This window comes from Oenanthe melanoleuca, chromosome 3 (genome assembly GCF_029582105.1).
Source record: "Oenanthe melanoleuca isolate GR-GAL-2019-014 chromosome 3, OMel1.0, whole genome shotgun sequence".
Lineage (NCBI taxonomy): Eukaryota > Metazoa > Chordata > Aves > Passeriformes > Muscicapidae > Oenanthe > Oenanthe melanoleuca.
The window spans coordinates 75,684,725-75,702,095 of record NC_079336.1 but is presented as its reverse complement, the minus strand read 5'-3'; the positions used below and the strand labels follow the sequence as shown (position 1 = coordinate 75,702,095).

The window sequence follows — 17,371 nt, the reverse complement described above, 5'->3', positions numbered from 1 at the left end:
GTGAGTTTGGAGCACAACACTCTCCACAGAAGTCACTGGAGTCTGGCAGTAAGAAAAGCCTTATGCAGCCAGCTCACACTGGCATTTTTCAGCCTTCAGATGTCCTCACAGCTCATCAGAAAACAAGTAGGAAATCCTCTCTGTGTGCCTCCCTAAATGTACATTAAGTATTTTTGAGGCATATCTGCTGACAGACCTCAAAGTCTCCTGAGCTAAAGTGGCTGCGGAGAGCAAGGGGAGAAGCTGAAAATGGCCCCACCACTTGGGACAGGAGACCTGCCTTAAGTTGTGTCAGGGGAGGTAAAGATTGAATATTTATCAATATTTCTCCACAGAAAGGGTTGTTAAGCACTGGAACAGGCTGCCCAGGGAAGTGGTTGACTCTCCATCCCTGGGGGCATTTAAAAGATGTGTAGATGTGGCACTTGGGGACATCATCTTGTGGTGGACTTGGCAGTGCTGGGTTGGTGGTTAGATTTGATTTCCAACCAAAATGACTCTATGATTCTAAGATGCTCTCCTCATAACTTTCTGCCATCTCCAGTTTGACTAAAAAATATACAAATTTTTATGTTATGACCTTAGAAACTGCAGTGGTTGAATACACACATGGTGTATTAGGGGACAGGTTACACACTGTCACCACAGGTGATCAGGTGATCAAATCTCTAATGGTGATTTAGGTTGTCTCACACTCCAGAAAAACAGTGATATAAACCATTGTAACATTCATCATAAATCTTATATATTTAGAGATATCAGGCAAAATTGCTACTGTGATGATGATGATGAAGATGATGATGATGATGATGAAGATGATGACGATGACTATTATTATTATTATTATTATTATTATTATTATTATTATTATTATTAGGCAAGCTGCTAGTTTGATTCACGAAGCCAGACTTCTTTTTATTTTCCTTAATTTTTATTTAACTGGTTAAATAACAGTAGTTAATGCACCACAGAGGAAACATCTAATTACCTGGTTTAGTAAACCACCATGGAACATATGAAAAATTTTAGTGGTTTTGGAAAGACTGAGACAATGTTATAGGAAATGTTTCTAAAAGCTAAGTTTGAAAAATTATTTCCAAAATGTAAGTTACAGTTATTTGAGATAAAAAGATTTTAGTGATCCTCTGTCCCTGAAGAGAGTATAAAAAAAAGAATATACAAATATACATTTTACCTAGCTGTAGTCACTCTAAGGTGATTTTAGAAAGTTTGGGTTTTGTAAATGAAACTATAATTCTAGGCAATTTTTAGGAGACTGAAATAAGAATTTCTGGTACTACATGCTTACCCCGTCACATTTTAAATCTGTAGAACTATTCAAACAGTCTGTCTAAATGTACTAAATTTGTAAAAATATTTAGCTTTACTGGAAATACAATTATGTATCTTCATATTCAGGTATTTTATGTCCAGTGGCAGTTATTTTTCAGCCATGGTGTCTTCATTTAACCTAAGCACTTATTTGGAAGTTTCATTTAGGACAGCAAATAATAAAAGTTAGTGTTAACATTCTTGGCTTTAATGCAAAGGAAATCCTCCTGAAATACAGCTCACTGTACCTTGAATCTTCAGGATTTATGTATCCCCATGCCCAAGTTTATATCATCTAAACAGCAAGTGGTTATTCCACTCCACCCTTTCAAACACTTTCCAAAAGCCCTCAGCAAGTGAGAGGGTTTTTCCAATATCTTTCCTTTCTTCTTGTATCCAACAAAAGCATTTCAATATTGCAGCAGACAAAGCTTCTCTTGTGAACTGGCCTCACTTCCACAAAACATTAAGCACATGATTAACTTTCAATGCATTTTTTAAATTTAAGCTCAAAGTGTATCCCCACATGACAAATATAGCTGATATATCACATATGTGAAAGTAAACACATGCCAAAGTGCTTTACCAAATATGAATGAATGGCTGTCCTGTGTGCTGAAAGATAAGTATGTGCTTAACTGGTTGGATATTTCTTAATATCAGTATGGTTTTGTCCCCTGCATTTTTTTATTTGTAAACAAGTCCCACTAACAAACCATAAAGAGGCTTTAAAAAGGAGAGCTCTAATGGCTTTATGAAGGGTTTCCTTTCATTAAATGCTTAGGATCATGTTTTTACAAATATATGTTAGTGCTTATTTTGGGGAGTTTTATACTACTTAAATTAATTACTTTTATGAAGTACAGTACTATATTTTCTACTATCTTTGATTTAACTGAGCTAAATTACAACCTTTCCTTTTTCTTGATTTTTTTTATATAGAAAGTGTAATTTAATTTTCTCTTTTTTTTTTTTTTTTCCTCTTTCTTTGATTCATGCAAATTATTACTGTACTGCTTTTACCTGTGTATGAGTCAAATTTACCCCTAAAATGAGGCAAATAATGAAAAGTCCCTGAGAACACCATGGGGTTTTATTTAATTAAAACTAATTTCTCCACAGGGAGCAGATGCAAAAAGTTACACTCTAAGTTTTTGCAAGTCCAGGTAGCAATTGATATGTTAGAGATGTAATTACTGTCTCCCCTTTCTTTTCCACAAGTTTCTGGAGATTGTGTGCTCCAGGACAAAATTGTTCTGCTCTTTTGTACAACAAATACAGGTAGGGCAGGACTTCAGCTGTGGTGACAGTGCTATTGCTATTATTTCTGTTGTTCTGTTACCATTACAGTACTGTGCTGTATGGTCTCTTCCTATCCCATAACAATGTGTCCCTTCCTAAGCTGGTATAGAGATAACACAATATACAACCAGATCCTTTTCCTCCTTCCTCAAATTCCACCTCTTCACAAAAAAATTAGAATTTGAATAGCAGGCAAATAAAGAAAAAACTGTGCCAAGTATTTGCATGAAATTTATGAAGAGATTGCCTAGGACATTTTCTTTTGTCTATGAGAGTATTCAAAACATCTGAATATGGATAGAAGAACATGTAAAATCAAGCAATAATCATTTGCACCAAGGAGTGATGAAAATTCTACCAAAAGCTTGGGTTTCTTCAGTTTAATTTTTTTATGTTGTTGATCTATAAAAACAAAGATCTCATAGTACTAGCAATTGTAGAAAGTTTACACAGGTGTGTTTTCAGAAAGAATAGATATCCAAATATCAAAACTTACTCAGAATCTCTTTCCAGTTAACTGTCAGCTTTGCCTGTTGCAAGAAGGGCAGTCAGTCTCACATCACCTAAAATATTTTCTCATATCCAGAAGAATTTCCTACAAACCAGATTTATTTTCCTCACGGTACATTGAGTCTCACAATAGAGATTATTTTGTGTGAAGAATTTGTACCTATTGCTACAATAATCAAAATTATTGATATATTTTCACTATCACCTGAATTCTTTTAGGTCAGAGCTTGTTTCTGGTATCAGCAAACCAAGAAATAAAAATAAAAAAGAAATAAAGCTGAAAAATTTGTCGCAAAGCTGTAGTTTTATACTTGCATTTCTTTCACCACTTTTATCTACATGAAGGGGAATTCCTCCTCCTCAGTTCTATATATACATTGCCTTTCAGAAGCATCTGATTGGTCTTTTTGGCTTTGAGGCTCACCTGAGGTATTCCACCAATTGCATGGCTCAGCCCTTGCCTTGAAGTAAGACACAAGAGTTGCTGGCCCCTTTCACACCATGGAATATTTCTACTTTAGTGGCTAAAACCATCCCCACTATCTCCCACATCCTCACAGAAATACCTTCCCTGCTCTCTGTACAGCAATCTTTATGAGAAGCCCTTTCCTGAGTGAGGGTTTCATGTTTCAAAATAGGAGGAACCTTCTGACCTTTTCCAGAAGCTCCCAGGCACCAGAGGAGCCATAAGTCACCCAAACCTGGCAGTAAACCTGCCTGCATGTCTACTCTTTCTGCTCTCTCTCCTGTGCTGTCATATTTCATTCTGTCTCCGGGTGCTCATGAATGTATACAGTTACCTAATAGCCAAGTCTCCCGTGTGCTCTTGATGAAGAGCCTGGGCTCCCACCCGGAAGGTTTCATTGGCACAGGCACAGGGATGCTAAATAGCCACAGACAAGCCATAGGTGAAGGTTTCCACAGCTCACAGGGCTGCATGATCCCAGGTGTGATTATCTCTAAGTGGCAGTGAGCCACACAGAGCAGACACTGCACTATCCCAGTCTACAGCCTGGTGACAAAGCAGGCAGGTAGGCAGCCCTGCTCTGGCAGCTTTGGTCCTGCCCACAAGGATCACCCACAGACAGGGATGACAAAGGAAGTCAAAGGAAGGTGACAGATCCCTGACACTGTTAAGAGATAGTTAAAATGTTTTCATTTTCAGTTGTGATTGATGAGGATAAGCAAAGGGTCAACGTAAGGATCACTGTTTTCCTTCACTCTCTGAAGAGGCACAGCATAAATTGCAACCAGGCTGAAATTTTTTTCTGTACTTTACAGCAGTAGTTAATGATCCCAGTAAACAATGTATTTAATAACACTATTTGGAGCAACAGTGTGCACCTGTGTTAATTTACAGGTTTTGCAAAAGCAGGGCCAAGGGCTGGCTGCTGGAAAAATGGGAATGAGATCCAGCCACATCTTTCCTGGATAAGTTCCTTTCTTACCACTCTCATCTGGCAGCAGGAGAGCTTTACACAAAGCTGAGCATTTTCAGAGGGCTTGCAAATATTTTATTTCTGAGTAAAATCTACTTTTAATTATTATAATTATTTGATTCATTCCCAATTTTGCCTGTTGTATTGGTCGTGAAGAAACCACCTAACATTTTTTAAATGCATTTCAGATACATCCCCTAGCAAATAGCACTGTCAAAAGTCTTGCTAGCTTACCCATGGTCTGCTGCTTCTATTACAATGAAATCAATGGAAAAGGCACAGCAGTGTCTTGAGAGACCCTTTGTAAGCTGCACAATAAAGTGAAAGGCTTGGATAATGACATGCCATTAAAGATTGTGGACTTAAAGCCACATATGTGGCAGATGTGTTTGATTGTACAAAGAATACACAGCAGATTCCTATTTTCAGTGACCAGAGTCCTGGCATATTAACATGGAACATGTTAAATAAATGTCAGAGCATCTAATCCCCTAATATAACCAGAGTAAATGATTGTTATTTACTGCAATAGTGTGACAGTGATAAAATAAAGCAGGATATAAACTGAGGTAGGCAGGCACCAAGATGGACTGCAAATTTTCTCTTTCTCAAGTACAGTACAGCTATTTTTAAGGGGATACACCAAAATATTCCTCAAATATCTAAATTTAGGCTCAGGAGTTTATCACACACACACACCAGCCCATGCACCTCACTGAGAAAGGTCAATGTGGCAGAGTGTACAGTGGGTTCTCCAAATGGGAAGCAACTGTTGGGATCAGTGGAATGGCCACAAGAGTCAGGCTCAGGAACTTACAACTGAAACCTGTAAGCATTATGAAAAATATTTCAATTTACAGTGAAGTGAGGGAAATATTTATAAAGGAAATCTGTATCTGTAGTTCCCTAGGCAAGCCATCTCTTTTGCTCAATAGCTCAGTTTTCACTCTTTTTGGACAGCCTGCGATTATTTGCTTAATCAGCTGTTCTGTTCATTGAATCTGGATATCTGGTTAGGAAAAGGAACTGCCATCCTATGAATCAGATCACAAAGATTAAAAGAAACTGCTGAATTTCAGACTCACTGCATGCAACTTAGGAATTTCCACAAACCAGAGAAGGTTTTTAAATCACTTGGCAAACAAATATAAAATAATCAACAATTTAGGGAAAAGTCACTGACACTACATGAGTCCAAGAAAAGTAGAAGGAACTGACAATTATTTTGCCCAAATATAGAGGTCTTCAGCTCTGTATTTTGGTGAACACTGAGCTTTGAATGGAAGTACAAATTCCAGATGGGATCTCCTAAAAGAAACGCCCACGAACTGCACAGTGTGTCTCAAAGCCTGGCAACAGCCCATTGCACTCCTATTTTTCAAAAACTTCTTTTTTTGGTGAATGATGGTTTTAAAACAAAACCATGCAACTCTCTCCTACACATAAATAGATCCCATGTTTGGCTTGCTTTGTAATCCTTCAGGCAGATCTGTCTTTAACTCCCACCCTCCATAAAAAGCTGGATGCAGTAGATTATGTAGGTAAGATTTAAGTTGGATTTAATTAAAGGAAACTCTTAAATAATCAGGATCCTTTCCCTTCCAATGTACACATGATCTGTGTCCTCTCATACAATAGTGCTTGCACAGGGAGTTCCTGTGGATGCTTTGTTAGCATTTTCCCCTGTCTGTGTGCCTGCCTGTGACAGTGCAGGTTCTGCAGCATGGCAGGATCTCTTTGCTCAGGCTAAGTGCCCTGCGGCAGTCAGAGCAGCACATTACCAAGATTCCCAAGGGAGCAGAGCAGGTGTGCCATGCCCTGTTGGTCTGTCCCCATGGCTGAGCAGGTTCACAGCTTTCTAAGGCCACGAGGGAGTGTTATAACCACCAAGTGTCACATTTCTCCTGTGACATGCAAAGGAACACTTAAGCAAGACTGGAACAGGACAGCTCTAGAGGAAACAGATATCCTCATCCTTCAGGATTGAACAGAAATGTCAGGTTAGGACCTTGTTTTTCTGACAAAACAAGCCAATTATCAGCACTTACATCTCAGTCTATAACTTCCACATGGGTTTTATCCATTTTTCTATGATGAGGGAATAAGTCCTCCATTTATAACTAAACTGCTCCGCACTTTCGGGAGCAAACTCCTGAAATTTATGAAGATCACTAACAAAAGCTCTCACTTCCTCATTCCCATTGAATATTTAAAACATAATCACAGGAAAACAGCCTTTCAATAGTTTTGAACATTAACTTAGTGCAACAATTAAAATGTAAAGTCCCAGCAACCAGAGCTAAGTAAAGACTATTGGATTGATCCTAGACCTTCCAGGAACCTTGACACATAAAATTATATTAATTTATAAGGCAGACATCATTTATGGGAAGACACAACCAGAATATGAACAAACAGACTAGGCTAAAACAACCATGGCACATGTGTGCACTGCTGGAGGGCTGGTGTGTGAGCTGGCACCCTCTTGACTCCCCTTTCCTCCTCATCTTCTCCATAAATCCTTGTGTCCTCAGCTCTGACAGGTGCTTTGAAAAGGCTTCACTTCAGGTAGAGAAGAAAGAAGTCATAGATGGAGGGCCTCTCTTCTTCCCTCGATTTTTGGAGCAATGTGGGATAACAGAAAAGAGCATGAATGTCCAATGAACACATCCTCATAGGAGGCTCTATAGCAGATTTATATAAATATATATCTCCCAAGCAATCTGGTCTTTGAGAGGACGTTTTTCCATGCCCTCTGGAGCACTGTAAGTACATAGATGTGTGTATATACACACAGCCACACTATTGGATCCCATTTAAAGCATGATATACAGTCCCAGGCTGGCAGGGGAATTTTTCATCCTCTGGTATTCTATCAGCACTATATTTGCAATAAATCATGTTTGAAGTCTGGTGCATGTCGCTGCCACACAACAGAGGATCCAGGGCTGACTCAGCTGCCAAGAGTGAAGGACTGCTGCTTGTGGGTATAAAGGAAGAGGTTGATTAAAAGTATTTGGATGTATGCAAGAAGGGTTGAATTCAGGGAAGCACCTAAATCAATAGACATCAGCTTTCAGCCTCTCTTGGGGAAGGCCAGAAATTACTCTCACCTGCAGGAAAGTAAATTCTGATGAACACTCGCAATATAATGATAAAACTTCAATTCACTTAAATGGAAGTACCTGACTATAAAAAGTAATTGATTACATTCTATAAAAGAGAAAAGGCAATTACAGGCACAGAATACAGGAAAATTCTATTATATACAGGATGAAAATTGCTGTACTGTAAATAAGATAAACTCTCATTTATGTATTTATCTAGAGAAGTTCTGATTATGATGGCTACCTCAGTGCCTTGTGAAGTTGTTGAGTAAGTAAAATGGAATTTACATCCCAGTGAACCAGACAATATCATTTTATCCGTATAAATGCTTTATTTTTTTCTTGGTTATAGTATTATTTTTTCAAATTAAAAACCTGATCCTGCAAGCATTATCTCTCCTGCCCACAAGCAAATTTACTGATGTTTAAACATTTTTAATTTGTTCATGTTCTCAAATAGTCCAAGAGCTTAGGACTTTGATCCTGAATATGAGGATTCACCAAATAATTTGAGTAAAACAATTTTTAATCTTTGAGTGATTATCAAAACTTTTTATTTGGACTCCACATTTTTGGGAGGGTCACTGGACATTGCATATTATACTATGCACAATCTCTCCCTCCTTGAAACCTTTGAACCAGCAGACAGCAAAGTAGAAACCAGTGAATTACAGTCTGTCCTCCTGACCTTTAGGTTAAGCCAAGTCTGCTCTGCATCATTGAAGCAGTCCCAGTTTTATTGCCCTCCTTCCAAAAGGCTGCTGAGCACTAAAGCTACACAGTGGTATTGTATTCAAAGGGCAAATCTGAGCACATTATACAGGTTCCAAAAGCACATCCTTACTGCTCAGAGCAGACCTGGTCCAATGCTCACTGAAGTGACTTGGGATGGCATTCCCCTCTTTTAACCTCACACAGTTAAAGCAAACACATCTACACCTCAGCCAAATCTTTGTCTTTATAGTCAATGGAAGAAAATAGGCCCTTTAGGGTGTGTTTCTTCTGACCAGATTTTGACTTCTACATGAGGATGGAATAAATTTCCCTCCTGGAGCTCCTCTGTTTTTCCATTGATTATAAAGAGATCACAGCATGACTCAGATGACTTTATGAACATCTAAAGTTAGGTAAGAGAAACTGGAACTTCTGGCTGACAGACAAAGGGATTTGGTTTTGGCTTTTTTACTCCCTTTGAGGTAGCACCGTGGTGCAAGTGTCAATCAGGGCGTGAAAATTCTCAGTCTCTACAGATGCATCTGTGATGAGGAAGATTTCAAAAGGACCTGGAGAAGGAAAGGAGGCTCCAGTTCCTTTCTGAGTGCCTTAGTGTGCATCTTCAGGGTTACACAGATCTCTGGAGATGAACAGCTGACCAGCAGAGCGTTTATTTACATTAATTCAAATTGATGTAAGTTCTGAGTTGCCCTGCACTAGGTCAGAAAACACAGTGGCCTCATTTTACACAGAAGGCTCCTTATACGGTCTCATGCAAGCCCCACACCAAAGCTCCTCAGCCAGCACCTGTCACAGTGTTTGGGGAAATCTCAAGCAGTGGCAGAGTTGTGCCCTTACCCTGTGCCAGGGGGTGTCCAGCTTGTCCCTGCACGTGGACATTTCTGTGTTTTCAGTGTTCCCCCAGGGCGCTGCCTGGCAGACTGGATTGATGGGCAGCACAGGGCAAAGAAGGGCACACAGCAATCACTCAGGGGCATGACCTCTTCATGAACCTGATCCAAACACTGAGAGTATAAAACTCACTCTGGTGTAAACTTGCAAAGTGTCTGCTCTGTATAAACAGCTTTCACCGCCCTGCCTTTTCTACTTGCAGCATTTCAGATGCAATTCTAAGTTGTCATCAGTGTATCTAATGTAATTCAGAGTCTGGGCACTGAAAGAGGAAAGCAAAAGCCTATTCCTTTTATTCTAGCTCTGCTTCTGCTTAAAGTAACTGAAGAGCCATATTAAATTATTTGAGAATAGAGTTAATCATCTCCTGCTTTGTTCTGTGAATTGCCAGGAGACACTAAATACAAATTTAACACTGTAACATGAGGCATCCTTTCTCTTCCTTAATATTTTAAGAGTTAATTTGGTTTTATACTATTATATTTACTATTGACATTTACATGTTATGAGAGAAGGATTCTAAGTCAGGAGTTTTGCCTGAGTAAAAAGCACAAGTCTAGAGTTTCTGTAAATGAAAAGTTGTTTTTTCACAAACATATGTAATGTTCTGAATGCAGCAAAACCAGTTTTAGAAAAAGGAAATAGTATGAAAAGGAAAAGAAAGAGATTGAATTTCCAGTGATGTACTTTCAGGCATTTGCATTAATACTTAATGCTTCCAGCTCTGCTCCCTCAAGAATCCATAAACAAGATAACCAGCTCCTTTATGAAAGAATAACATGGGTATAAAAGGTTATATAATGACATGCAGCTTCTTTTGCAAAAATTACTGAAACCATAATTGCTAACATAGTACCTGCCCTTAAGGAATGCACATATTTAAATGCATTAATTATAATGTGTTGACTGTATTATCTAAGAAATTGATTTATTTTTTTTTCCTTCTGAAGATGCTAATCGGGTCCTGTGGGAGACTTGTTTGAGTGTACAATTCCCAAGCTTTTATGCTTTAATTTAAAATAAATTCTGAGGCACAAAATTCATTCTTTTGTTTTCCTTACTGTATTTCCTTCCATGCTCCCCAATCCAACCTGGAGATGAACTTCCCATTTGTTTAATTCTTGTTCGGAGATTTTAGGCACAAAATCTTCTCTAAGCAAACACAATGACAAACTTTAGATTAATTACTTTTATGATGGCAAGATTAACAATTAATTACCCAAATAAACTGGTGAATAGGTTTGGATTTTTATGCTGGTAATATGAATGTATTTTCTCTTTATACTTGGGAAAGCATTTATTGACCTAAAGCTTCATACAGCTCTGCACAGCATAGAGAGGTCAGCTCTGAACCCTGAGGACAGGTTTGTGTGAACATAAAGGCCTTGTTGCTGCATGTGTTTGCAATTTCCTCTGTATTTTTTTATTGTGAAAAATACAAATGATATAAAACATCATCTCTGCTTATTTTAGTCATTGTGTTAGATTGATCTATCTAAAATTTACTGTCCTTTTTTCTGACCCAGTGCATGGGAATGGCCTTCCAGTAACACCTGACACACACATGCAGACAGATCAGAAGGAATTCTGATATCTGAACCACTAAGGCTCAAATTGGTGCTGTAAAATAGGAAAGAAACTAATTAATTTAGCCTGTTACACTTATTGAAACTATATTGTGATTTTGCACCATTTTACATCTGACATTTGCATCAGACTGATTCTGAATTTTGCACAGAACTTCAGCATCCAAGAGCAAGCAGAAATAACATAGAAATCCAATGCTTAGTAATGTTCATTTTCATTGTGTTAATTATCTGAACAGTATTATTTAAGTTCATTAAATAACTTCCACAGCTTTTCATTCTCCAAGGAATGGCCTTGAGAAGGTAAATGTACCCTGAATCCCATGGAGAAGACAGAGGAAGAGTGAAGTAGCTGGACTGCAGGATTGAGCAATTACCTTAAATGAGTAATACTGGACAAAGATGCAGACTGGGACATGTAACTCCATGCTGGAATATTGGAGATCCTGCTAATGGGAAGGGACTTTGGGAGATTTGCCACAGAAAGGGAAGTTTGCTTCTGTCTTTTCTTCACTCCATGCTGTTTTGTTTAACTCCTTTTTCTTCTTTTCCAAGGTGAAACAGGTCAGTTCATAAATCTGGCACATAGGAGAACTGGTTAATAATGATTTTGCACCCTTCCTATTCATACAGATCAGTGTTTTGGTGTCTTGACTTGAACAGCAACCTCAGTCTCAGGTCTCCATTTACAGCCCTGAAGCAGGTACTTACTTTCAGGTGAAATTGTGAGGAGAATGTCCCTTCAGATGGATTTAGTTTCTGAAAAAATCCTGTTACACACATTTGAAATTAAGTAGAGCCAGGCTGGGCCACCTTTCTTTTCTGTCTATTTTTTTTTTTCTTTTTTTTTTTTTATTGTTAAGTAAAATGTGATTTTTTTTTGTCAAGATGGGCTAGGTCTTCCTAAAAGAAGAAAAGTGGCTTGGTCCAGGCACTGGGGTGAGGCAGCATTCTGGGCTCAGCTCTTCACAGAGTTAATTCAGGCAAGCATCCACAGGGAAGACCAAGAGCAGCTGAGAACACCAGCCATATAAACAGGCTTGTTGCCACCCTGCCACCCTTTCACAGCCACTCTCACCCTGTACCTTGTACCTCTTCCTGCAGAGCAGCACGGCCAAAACGGGACTGAAGTCAATGGAATTATTCCAGCCCCACGCCTGGCAATAATCCAGCTTCCCTCTGTGTTTAATGTGGCCCTAGCAGACCACCCTGAGCAGCACACACAGACTTTCTGTGGAAGCTCTCCACTAGCAGTGCTGCTCCCCCTCCAGCCACAGCAACACCAGCCCAACACCTCTGATCCTGGGCTTGGTTTTGTTTACTGCAGGGAAAAGAGAAGGAAAAAAAACTGGAAAAAGGCTGAAACTTTTCTCAGTGAATCACACTGAACATGCTTAGCTGAGGGAAAGGATGGGAGATGGCTGATGATTGTCAATTAAATTCAAGGTGCTCACTACTCAACAAAAGCACCATAGGAATCCCAAAGGTGACTCTGTGCTATTTCAGAGTGGTTCTGCTGCTGCTGTTGCTCTCGGGTTTTTTTTTCCAAATCCTGAGCTGAGATTTTCTTCTAGAAATGAAAAAGAATTCCTGAGCTCATGTGTTATTGAAGCACTGCAAAAAAATACATTCCCTTTACTTCCAGGGCACATTTTGTGTTCAAAATAAAACAGTAACAAAAATAAAATTACTTTTATGCTATTCAGAAAAGGACTTTGTTAGGCAGCCAAGAATTTTCCCTCATTATTTCAGGCTGTCATTGAGCCTGACTTTCGTAATAATAATATTTTTATTACTTTGCATTAATAGGAAACATGAGCCAACACTATCCAGATATAGCTGAGATGAGTGATCACATCTCCCAGGACTGCACACATAGCTCACAGCACTAGGGATACCCTTGTCTTTCTCAGCACAGAGCACAACACTAACACTGCAAAGAAATCCCACCACCAGCCCCTGGCACAGCTTGGCAGGAGAGTCCTGTGGGAAGCACAGAGAAAATGGGAAGCACAGAGAAACCCCTATCCCAGAAACAAATGAAGGGGATCTTCAAAGGAAGCCTCAGGGAAAAGGAAATTTAAGAATATGGGATACCCAGGAGATGTCACTTGTGCCAATAATCCCTTGAGAGGCTTTGAGCATACCTGTAGTGATTTCCTCATTTTTTCAGGATATCCTGTTCATTCAGATCCCTTTGTCCTCAGGTGGCACAGCCCCATGTCCTTCTCTCTCTCATCACCTGCTAAAAAGTCCCCATCTGTACCTGGGTGTGTATGCTTGTTCCAAAGGTTTACCACCCTTCCACTTTAATCCCATCCTGTTTTGGTTTGGCCATTATTTCAGCACCTGCTTACAAGAATATCATTGATGCCATTGGCTCTTCTAATGAGTTGAATGATCTGGCAGAAGTTTCCTATTTCTTCTTCCCTTGGTCACTCTATCAGATAAGAAGTTCATGACACTTTCCTGTCTCAGATCTCTATTTTTAAAGTACTTCAGAACAAAGCATTCCCCAAGTTATTTCAGGAAGTTTCTATGAACTGAGAGCAGATTTGCTGCTTTTCCCTTTTTATTACATGTAAACTAGGGATGTATGCACTCTGTGAATGTTTCCTTCTTCTAAGGAAATACAGGGTGGAGGGGGTGTTTCTCTGATCTGACAACACCATGCTACATGCTTCATGACTGGGTTCCTATTCCTGCCACCTACACCACTGTGTTTATTGTCACCCACCCCACCCCCTGCACTCTATCAGACTCTGCAGAAGGCAGTCCTTCATTTCCCTCAATAAGACAAAATTTCCTATGAATACTTGGCCCAGGTTTTAAACTAGTTACAAACAGAGCCAGAACCAATTATCACCATACCCATTAAATGATCATTTTAGCAGTAGAAAATCAGGAGAATTCATGTTTTCTTTAGAAAACAAAATAGCCTGTCCATCTGCAATCCCTTTTCCAAAGCATGTCTACATCACCATTAGCTAAAGGAAACTATTACCTCACCATAGCCTCCATGCTTCTCCAATAAAAATGTTAAAGGTATTTGAAAGCAGTTACTAACCCACCTGTGTAAGGTCTCTGATTTCTAATCTTTGCTATGGGAAGAGCACTTTTTACTCTTTGCCCCTGATCCTGCTCTCTGAACACCCAGGCTGAAGGTTGCAATACTCATGTACCTGGTCATGATTCCACAAGATGAGTCACTCTCCCTTTAACTACTCACTGCCACATCATCTACCAGTTCTCTCCATCTCACCCATTAAAATTAATTAAGCTGAATCAAATATTTTCCTTAAAAGAGATTATAGAAAAATGTCCATTGCCCCACTAAAAGTGGGGTCACCTGAACTACTTGAAAAAACTATTAACTTTTGGTGTGGTTCATACCTTGTGGTTGCCTGATTTCCAGGTCTCTTTCAAGAGTAAATAGTTCATATAGAAATATCCAACAAATTGTTGGGATGTTTTTACAGTGAGTTTCTGAGCTGACACAGATGTCCTGCTAACTAGCCAGAAAATGTGAGTGCCCTGACATCTGTAGGGCTACACCAGTGAAAGAATCTGCCTCGTCATCTAGTGCTTTGAGGATAACTTGAGACCAAAATCCATTCCCTTCTGAAAGAATAAGCTGTGTTCAGCCCAAAAATTACAAACAGCTATTCCTTCAGTTTAGGAAATCCATAGGAAAAAAGCCTTCTGGCTGAGTTCTCTTTGCTCAATACTCTGCTGTCTACCCAAATGGTGAAATTAGACATTCCATACCATTTGATACATTTTCTAGGTTACATGCAAAGGTGTAGCTTTACCAATTTGGTTTGTAGCTACAAAAACTATATCCACGAATGTTTCTATTGAATACCATCAAGCACAAAGAGATTTGTCACAAGCACCTCAACTTCTACAGAAGTTTATGAATCAAATCAGTGAACTAAAAATCTAATACTTTCGTCCTGGTTAGTATTCTCTTTCTTGAATTTTGCTAGCAGGTGTCCATTTCCACACAAAGCCCAAGAACTCAGATTCTTATGCCCACCCTTCCCCCCAAACATCTACAGAGAATGGATGAACTCTTCTCATGCTACTACTTCTGCATCCTGTGGACATGCTGAGACAACCATCCATGGCCGCCACTTGTTTCAGACAAGTACTTTAGTACAAACTTCATGGCAACTTCAGAATTTACTGTAATCTAACACACAGATTATTAATTATAATTTCCCCAGTTTATAATGCCCAAGGTTCTTAGGCTGTTAGACACCTTTAACTAGCTGACAAATCTCAGTGATTAGGAACAGTGTGCCTTCCTCTATCAGATGCTTCCACAATAGTCAGACCATCCTGTAACTCTCAGCACATAGGAATAAACTCTTAATTGTATCAGTACCATATATTTTCTCAAATGAATACACTGACTGAACATGTGATGTGTACAATGTTTTTTTCTATGGATGGTTTGACAGACAAAGACAGGTCAAGCCTTAAGGGATTTTTGTTTGATAACTCTGGTCTCAGCCATACATTTATGCTTTCTTCAAGTTATGTTGAGATAACATCTTTCATTTAGTAAATAAGAAAATCCCACTCCATCTCCATCTTCTCTTCACATTCTTTATCAGGCCTTGTGGCTGGAGTCCACCTCACTGTGTGCACAGTGTGCCTGGGCTCTGATTCCCCATCTTGCACAGCTCAGCACAGAGAAGGAAGTGACTGGAGGCATGTCCACTTATCAGCCACTGTCAGGAGCTGGCAGTGACAGCAGGCAACATCCCAGAAATCTCTTAAACAACTGAAGTGCAAGAGAAGAAACACATCAAAATAAAATAAGGTTGCAGATGGTGGAACAGCAAAGAATTGTATTAAAAGTATACGGAGACTTTATTGGCATAAAAATTGATGTTGTAGGAGTGCCACATGTTTGTGTGCATAGAAGTAATTAACTGATAAATTTTTCAGTTGTTCACTGCTCAAAAACCTTTTTTCAAAGTTTTACAAACTAAAAAGTCAAATAGTATGTATTGAAAATATTTTGTATTTTATGTCTGTGTATTTCTTCATGTCCCTGTCCACTAGGATTTCTTTCAGGCATTTGTACTGGCTTACAATTTATTCTAACTTCTATTTAAATGTTATCATGAAACATTCACTCTCAGCAGTGTTTTAAAAGAATATGCAAATATATCTGTCTTCACTCTCCTGAATATTGAGGGACTGGTTGGCTAATCTTCCACTTCCTTAAAGTAAACTGAACGACTCCTTTTGAAGAGAATTAAATTAAATTTTCTGCTGAAAATTGAGGTGTTCAATAGTGGCAGAGCTAGGCATAGACCTCCTTCAAATAGTATGAGAAGGAAGATACTACTCCTGTAGTATTTCAGCTTTATGATATTATTAAAAAATTCCCTTGCACAGTTTTATCCAGATGTAGGGTTCCTTAAAGGTGAGTAAGTCACCACAAAGCAACTAAGAATCATGCAATGCATCTCTGCTGCATGCCCCAGGGCACTAACTAAATTATTTGTCTTTGAGGCAGCAGAATGTGCAGACAAGGGGAAGAGCTGAGCAGTCCTCTGCAGGAGGGGATGTTAAAGAGCTGTACCCATAAGCAGTGAGTTTGTACATGCTTCTTCCCTGCAGGGAGGTGCAAGGCACTGCCTGAGGGCCTTTTTGCAGCTTCAGACTTGTTTCCACCACCCTGATGTGTCAGAGATGGGAAGCACTAAACCATCAACCCCACCACTGGAGCAGGTCATCATATTTATAATCTCCATATGTGCACACACTGACCCACCTCAATTCCTACTTTTGCTCTTGTGCAGCGCCACGTGTCTTTGCCAGATAAAACAACATGAAAGAAAATCCCACAACTGCATATGCATTTTTCTTTAAAAAAGTCCAAGCCTGTCTTCAACCCCTGACTCATTCTAACTCACCTGTTATGGGGTAGTCCTTGCTTGGGGCGAGTTTCTGGCATCCTAGAGCTCAGCAAGGGGGAAACCCTATATACAAGTGCCTTGAAAATAGCAGATAGAGTTGTTCCCCCCACCACCTCATCCTGGCTTTATCAGTAGCTGGATATGCACAACACTTTGCAGTCCCTTATGGCCAGCTTTAGCCAGAGGTTGCAGCTTGTTCTGCTTAGCTGAGGGGCACCACACACGGCAGCAAGGTGCAGCAGGAGAAGAAAGTGAGTGAGGAGGGGGCAGAATAAGGTTGGCAGGACAGACCCAGCTCTTCAAGTGGCTCTGTGTTCAGCCAAGGGGAGTCCCCTGCCCTTGGGGTGCAAACTCAGTTGCTTTCATGTCATCCTGCTTCTCCAAACAACCTGGGACAATGCACCATTCTTCAGAGGAGCCCACCTCCAGGAGCTGTGCAGCTGCAGGGCACCATTTATCCCTCCATGATCAGGGATAAGGCAGCACATCTTGCAGTCTTTCCATTTTTTTTGTCTGTTAAGGATTTGTCT

The 17,371-nt window shown here is 39.6% G+C and overlaps 1 long non-coding RNA gene across 1 annotated transcript in view; it reads right to left on the bottom strand.

Annotated features, from left to right (window-relative positions):
* LOC130251732 (uncharacterized) overlaps nt 1–13,231 on the bottom strand; it is a 50,910-nt gene extending 37,679 nt beyond the window's left edge. The window contains exon 1 of the long non-coding RNA XR_008840212.1: nt 13,050–13,231. This is a non-coding gene — a long non-coding RNA (uncharacterized LOC130251732). The remainder of the gene's footprint in view (nt 1–13,049) is intronic.
* Between the last annotated feature and the right edge of the window lie 4,140 nt (nt 13,232–17,371).